The following is a 7,509-nucleotide window of genomic DNA, read 5'->3' on the forward strand; positions in this document are numbered from 1 at the left end:
ATATCTATATCTATATCTATATCTATATCTATATCTATATCTATATCCAGTCATGATGTACACCTTAAATATATACAATTTCGATTAAAATGTAAAATAAAAACAAAAAATCTGTGGTTGAGAACATTAAAGCTCCCAAACCTGGCTACCTTTAAGAATCATCTGGGGACCTTTTAAAAATACAGATCCTTGCTGGGCGCAGTGGCTGACACCTGTAATCGCAGCACTTTGGGAAGCCGAGGTGGGCAATTCACCTCAGGTCGGGAGTTTGAGACCAGCCTGGCCAACATGGTAGAACCCCGTCTCTACTAAAAATACCAAAATTAGACAGAGCGAGACTCCGCTTCAAAGAAAAAAAATACATATATGTATATATGTATATATGTGTGTATATATGTATGTATATACATGTGTGTATATGTGTGTGTGTGTATTTATATATATATATAGAGAGAGAGAGAGAGAGAGACAGAGAGACGGAGAGATAGAACGATAGATGGATCCCAGGCTGGGCGTAGGGGCTCACGCCTGTAATCCCAGCACCTTGGAGGCGGAGGCAGGCAGATTGCTTGAGCTCGGGAGTTCAAAACCTGCCTGAGCAACATGGCAAAGCCCCATCTCTACAAAAATAAAAAATAAAAAATAAATTAGCCAGGCGTGGTGGTACTCACCTGTAGTCCCAGCTACTCGGGACACTGAGATGAGAGGATCCCTTGAACCCGGGAGGCGGAGGTAGCAGTGAGGAGAGATCGTACACTTGTAGTCCCAGCTACTCAGAAGGCTGAGGAGGGAGGACCCCTTGAGGCAGGGAGGCCGAGGCTGCAGTGAGCCGAGATCATGCCACTGCACCCCAGACTGGGCTGCAGAGCCAAACCCTGTCAAAAAAAAAAAAAAAAAAAAAAAAGCTGGCCTTTGTGGCTCATGCCTGTAATCCCAGCACTATGGGAAGCCCAAGGCAGGCAGATTACTTGAGCCAGGAGTTTGAGACCAGCCTGGGCAAAATGGCGAGACCCTGTCTCTACAAAAAATTAGCTGGGCGTGGTAGCACACGCTTGTAGTCCCAGCTACTCAGAAGGCTGAGGTGGGAGGACCCCTGGAGCCCAGGAGGTAGAGACTGCAGTGAGCTGAGATTGCACCACTGCACTCCAGCTCTGGGCGACAGAGGAAGACACTGTTTCGGTAATTATAATAATAATAAGGTGGGGCTTGGTGGCTCCTGTAATCCCAGAACTTCGGGAAGCCAAGGCGGGTGGATCTTAAGCTCAGGAGTTCAAGACCAGCCTGGGCAACATGGAGCAACCCCGTCTCTGCTAAAAATACAAAAATGAGTCCTACGTGGTGGCGTGTGCCTGTAATCCCAGCTACTCGGGACGCTGAAGCACAAGAATCGCTCGAACTCAGGAGGCAGAGGTTGCAGTGAGCCAAGATTGTGCCATTGCACTCCAACCTTGGTGACCAAGCAAGATTCTGTCTTTAAAAAAAAAAAAAAAAAAAAAAAAGTGAACTTCCCAGGTGATTCTAATTCTAATGTAGCCATCCTGGTGCAGATCCAAGGCCTGAAGTTTGGGTGGGGCTTAAGTGACACTGACTCAGGGTCAAGTCCCATCTCTGTCCCTTGCCAGCTGTGTAACCTTAGAAAACAATTCCATGTCTCTGAGAGCCATGAAAACAATGTTGCCTCACAGGCCTGTGATGATGAATCAGTAGAAAATGGCTATAAAGCTTTTAGCACAGGGCTTGGCATATAGTAAAGGCTCATTCATCTAATATTGTTATTAATATTATAAGGAGGTTGGTCTAGAACTCTTCTCCCAGGCTGGAGTGCAGTGGAGCAATAACGGCTCACTGCAGCCTCGACCTACCCGGGCTCGGGTGATCCTCCCTGCGTAGCTGGGACTACAGATGCATGCCAGCATGCCCAGGGAATTTTCATACTTTTTGTAGATATAGTGTTTTGCTGTGTGGCCCAGGCTGGTCTTGAAATCCTGGCCTCAAGGGATCTGCCCACCCCGGCCTCTCAAAGTGCTGGGATTACAGGCATGGGCCACTGCACCAGGCCTTAGAACACGGACCCTTAAAAATTCAGGGGGGGCTGGGCGTGTTGGCTCACACCTGTAATCCCAGCACTTTGGGAGGCCGAGACGGGTGGATCACGAGGTCAGGAGATCGAGACCATCCTGGCTAACACGGTGAAACCCCGTCTCTACTAAAAATACAAAAAAATTAGCCAGTCATGGTGGCAGGCACCAGTAGTCACAGCTCCTTGGGAGGCTGAGGCAGGAGAATGGCATGAACCTGGGAGGCGGAGCTTGCAGTAAGCCGAGATCACGACACTGCACTCCAGCCTGGGCGACAGAGCGAGACTTGGTCTCAAAAAAAAAAAAAAAAAAAAAAAAATTCAGGGGATAGGCTGGGCACCGTGGCTCACACCTGTAATCCCAGCACTTTAGGAGGCCGAGGCTGTTGGACCATCTAGGTCAGGGGTTCAAAACCAGCCTGGCCAATGTGGCGAAACCCCATCTCTACTAAAAATACAAAATTAGCCCGGTGTGGTGGTGGCGTATGCCTGTAATCCAAGCTACTTGGGAGGCTGAGGCAGGAGAATTGCTTGAACCTGGGAGGCGGAGGTTGCAGTGAGTCAAAATCACACCATTGCCTGGCCTCGGCAACAAAAGCAAGACTCCTTCTAAAAAAATAAATAAATAAATATTCAGGGGATAAATTAACTCAGATGGGAAAATATTACATCTTTGTTTTCACCAGTCTCTAACTGAAATTTAGATTTCCTTCAACTACAAATGCAGAGAACAGATCACGATAGTGTTAGCAGTACCTGTGACTTTGTCCCCAATAGAAATCACAATTTTATGTCACATTACTGTTACTACAGGTATCTTTAAATATGTTTACAATTATCATTACTTTCAAGTTGCCATGGTTATGAGAGTTGCTTCTATATCTTCTTATTTATTACATTAATAACAAGCACTTCTATAACTATACCAGCTTCCATGTCTTACATTTTATTCTCCAGTAACACTGAACTGTTTTGTAATCCACACCCAGATATCAGCATACACACTGTTCTCAGCCCCAAGCCTCTCTTCATTAGTCTCTCTACCTAGATTGCCCTTCTCTTCTGCCAGAGCTAACCCTTCCTCCACACCCTCACAAGACATGCCACCCCCCCATTCCCCTCACACACACCAGGCCTCCATCACCACTTAGTATTTGTACTGTTTTTGTCTGTCTACATCTCTTTCTCCAGCCAGACCATGAAGTTTTTGGGAGCTTGGACTGTTTTGTTTACCTGTGAATCCCCGCTTACACTATACCCGGCACAGGACAAGCGCACAGTGACTGTTGAATGAGTTCATCTGAGAAAGAGATGCCCCTTATACCCTCTTTCTGCTCCACCCAGAAAGCTACCAGCTCTATCTGGAAGTGGTCCCCCACCTCCTGCTTTCTGAGTTTATGCAAGAACGTTTTGCTGCTTGGAGTCTCTCCATCCAGCACAATATATGTCAGCAAAGCAAGGCTTCACAGAAAGGAGCCAAGGTGGCCCTGCCCAGTCAGCCTTCCCCCGAGGAGGTATGCAATATATCAGTACAAGTTGGACTTGTATGCAAATACATACCGGCTCCTGAACTCTATCTCTGAACTATCTAGTTTTTTTATATCTCAATTATATTTACTCTTGATCAACCTGGATACAGTATGGAAAGCTGTACTGAATTATTAACAATACTGCTTGAGAGCAAGGACTACAACAAGGGAAATGTCAAGGGGACAGACTCTTGAGTTTAATGGTGCCAAATGCCAAGAAGGAAATACTTCTACCAGGGCCTTATCCCAAGGTTATGCACAAAGATAAGAGGACTCAAGCAAATATAGAAATAAAAGTCCCGCAGTTCACGAAACACAACTTAAATAAACATTTATGGATCTAATATATTTTGTTATAACGTTTAACATGAAATAATTATAAACAAGAGGAAAAACATAAACACTGTAATTAAAAAACAATTTAGTAGACTATAAGTATACACAATGCAGATGAAATTTCATATTCTACTACCTCCTCTGGCTTTTACCCAAGAACATAAAAAAAAAAAAGTGAAGAAGAAAAAGGGAAATTAATACATCTAAAGGGTTTGCTTTTGAGAGGAGAAATAGAGACTCCTCAGCAGTCTGTTAGAACAAAAGGACCATACTCTCAGTTTTGCAGGTATGGTCAGTGACCCCCAGCACCTCTTTCGCCTCTGACCTTGGGATCCTGTCAAAAGCGAGAGGTACAGCCTTTTTCTGACTTTCTGGCTGCTACAGCATAGAGACCACAACCCCACCTCCATTTTCCCCAAATTGCAGGGCACATATAGGACCCACGGGGCCTTGGGAATAAGAGTTACAGTAGTTGGCCGCTCTTTGCTCTTAATCACAGGGCTGATGTTTGTGGTACCTGGAGGAAGTTTCAAATCTATGGAAGTCCAATCTCCATAGATTTGGAGGGACTCAGGCCAAGTGAAGCTCCACTAGAAAAAAGGGCGGCTCTGGCCCTGATTAGTGTTCCTGCCTATTAGCTGGAGCTCTCTTAGTGTAGGAGCGTGTTCCTGCCTATTAGCTTGGCCACGGAGCTCATTGTAGGAGCTCCGCCTCCTACGCTTCTTCCCTGCTGTTCTTAGAACCAACGCACTGTGGGTTCCACCAGGAGGCGCCTCTGGTGCCTCTCCGAGCTTCTGTGACGCAGGCAGAGAACATTCAATGTCTTGGGCACTAGATGGCAATATATACTGCTCTATTTCAAAGGCCGGACTTGTGAATGAAGGAGCCGATGGGGGGTGGGGAGTACTGACTGAAATGTAAGTCAGTTTTATGTGAAAACTGAACATCATGAAAAGTTTAATTTTTTCAGGCACTAATAATTATTTAATCCTATACATTTAAAGTATTCCAAGTCTCTGAGTCCTGAAACACCCTGGAAACCCACTTGCCCAGCCCGAACATCCCTGCATCTTACAGAGCTGGGGTACGCCCCTCAGGCCTGTGAACATGCAATCGCTACATCTATTGAAAGGGTAACGACAGACGGAGATCAACTAAGGTGGCAGGTGAGGTTCAGAAAACGAGAAGGAGAACAAATTTGGAGAAATAGGAGAAGTGAAGTGAGGAAAAAGAGGGGTGCTGAAGTAAGAAATGAGGGGAAAATAAAATAAGGGAAATGGCGGGGGGGGCAGAGAAAAAGAGGAAAGGGGAGAAAGGGGAAATGGGGAAATAGAGAAAAGGAGAAAAGAAACAAGGAAAGAAAGGTAAAAGAATGGAAATGGGGGAGAAAGTAGAGGAAATGGTTAAAGAAAAAAAAGAAAAGAGAAAAAATAAGGGAAATAGTGAAATGAGCGGGAGCAGAAGAGCAGAGAGAAGGAACGGGAGGATTGAGGAGAGACGGCGAAGGGGCAGAGGGAAGCCAGGAAAGGGACTGCCTCTGAGGGGTTCAGGGAAGAGAGGACACAGAGAGCCGGGGAAAGGAGGTGACGATATCGTTAAGTAAGCAGAAAGAGACAGAAACTGAGGAGAGTTTGAGCGTGCTTCTGTGAGTTTTGTTTACGGCATTTATTGGGTACTCCTGATGTGTGCCTGGCACTGTCTCTCTACAGAGGCAACCGCTCTCCTTACACGCCGCCCCCCTCAAAAAAGCGGGGGGGAACACTGTTGGAGGGCGGCGATTTAAGGCTACAACACTTGGGGCTCTCGAGGGCGTCGTCTCGTCTGTAGGGGGACCCATTCGAGGTGAGACTAGAGACATTTGCCCTCACACTGAGCTCGAGCCCCGCGAGACCAGGCCACTAGGGGGGCACGGCAGCCCTGGTGGGCTGCGTGCGTATTTCTGGCGGAGGATGCGCCATGAGCGCTGAAAGAGCCTGAACCGAAGCGTCCGGCTCGCCGAGAGAGTGAGAGCCGGGCCGGCTCCCAGGAGCGCGGGCGAGGGTGCGAGCGGCAGCGTGGGTGCCAGGGCACGAGGGTGCGGCGGGGCGGGGCGAGGGGTGGAGAGGCAGGATCCAGCCCGCTCGGGGCCCCAGCCAGCCCGCCGGAGAAGCGGCGGAGGAGCGTCCTCCGCCGGCCCCTCTAGGGTAATTTACATGCTGTCATATCCCAGTGCTGACTCTCGGGTGTGCAGATCGCTCACTAGCTCACTCGCTCTCGGCTCCTGCCACCGCTCAGCCGTCACAGCCCAGCGGAGCCCGAGAACCGGAGAGCCTGCAAACCGAGGAGGGAGGGAGCAAAGGAGGGAGGGAGAAAGGGCGCGCCCCGGCTCCCCCTCTGCCCTGCTGCCCGCCCTTCCTGCCTCCACAGGTCCGCCCCAATCCCCGCTCACACTTGGGAAACTTGGGACTGCGCTGGGGCCGCGTGTGGCACCTCAGGGGGGCGGCCCTGGCCTCAAGAAGAGGGGGAGGAGAAGGAGGAAGAGGAGGAAGTGAGCCCGAAGGATCCGCTCAGAGCTGTTTGTCCAGCTGTTTCTATTCGCACCCGGAGCAGTACAGCCAGAAGGGGGCCGAGCCGAGGGTGGCTGGCTTTAGGCGCTAATTTCCAACTCTTTTCCTCACAGCTTGTCTTTTCCAGGCACCCTGGAGTCCCCTCAGGCCAGCCCGGCGGGCGCGCACCTGCCAGCCGCCCCTGACCTCGCAGGCCAGGCGACCTCCGAGCCTGAGAAAATGGCCCAGTCCAAGCTCGACTGCCGCTCACCTGTCGGCCTCGACTGCTGCAACTGCTGCCTGGACCTGGCCCACCGGAGCGGACTCCAGCGAGGCAACAGCGGGGAGAACAACAACCCGGGCAGCCCTACAGTGAGCAACTTTCGGCAGCTGCAGGAAAAGCTGGTCTTTGAGAACCTCAATACCGACAAGCTCAACAGCATAATGCGGCAGGATTCGCTAGAGCCGGTGCTGCGCGACCCCTGCTACCTGATCAACGAGGGCATCTGCAACCGCAACATCGACCAGACGATGCTCTCCATCCTGCTCTTCTTCCACAGGTGGGTGGCTCGGCACACAGCGGGAACTCAGTCCTTGCTCGCACCAGCCTCTGCTGCACCCTCACCTCTGACAAAAGGGGCAACTAGGAAGTTCACGAGGGGTACTGGGGAGGTCTGACTCACAGGCTGCAGTGACTGCACCTTGAGGTTGCCTGGAGTACCGCGGAGCTGAGGGGAGGCCTGGCAGGTGCAAGCCCTATTCTGAAAGGTGCCTGTAAAGGCTTTCTGATGGGGACGCTGGGGCCTAGAAGGTGGGCAGACACCAGATGGTTTGGAGGTAGCTGAAGTACCCCCTCCTCAAATGCATACATTTCCATAGCCCCTTTGGAGATTCTGCCATGGGGTCTTCTTGAGTTCCAAGTTCTACCCTTCTCCAAAGCCCATCTCTAAATGTGCAAACGCAGATTGAAACTGCAAGGGCTTTAAAATTACTGAGTGGCCCTGACTGACAGTGAGGGCAAGCAAAATGTCAAGACAAATTA

General features: G+C 49.8%; 1 protein-coding gene across 1 annotated transcript in view; it reads right to left on the reverse strand.

The window, feature by feature from the left end:
* NCBP2L (nuclear cap binding protein subunit 2 like) overlaps positions 1–4,393 on the reverse strand; it is a 17,237-nt gene extending 12,844 nt beyond the window's left edge. The window contains exon 1 of the mRNA XM_023202987.2: positions 4,268–4,393. The gene's annotated coding sequence lies outside the window, so the exon portion shown is untranslated. The remainder of the gene's footprint in view (positions 1–4,267) is intronic.
* Positions 4,394–7,509: the final 3,116 nt, after the last annotated feature.

This window comes from Piliocolobus tephrosceles, chromosome 12 (genome assembly GCF_002776525.5).
Source record: "Piliocolobus tephrosceles isolate RC106 chromosome 12, ASM277652v3, whole genome shotgun sequence".
Lineage (NCBI taxonomy): Eukaryota > Metazoa > Chordata > Mammalia > Primates > Cercopithecidae > Piliocolobus > Piliocolobus tephrosceles.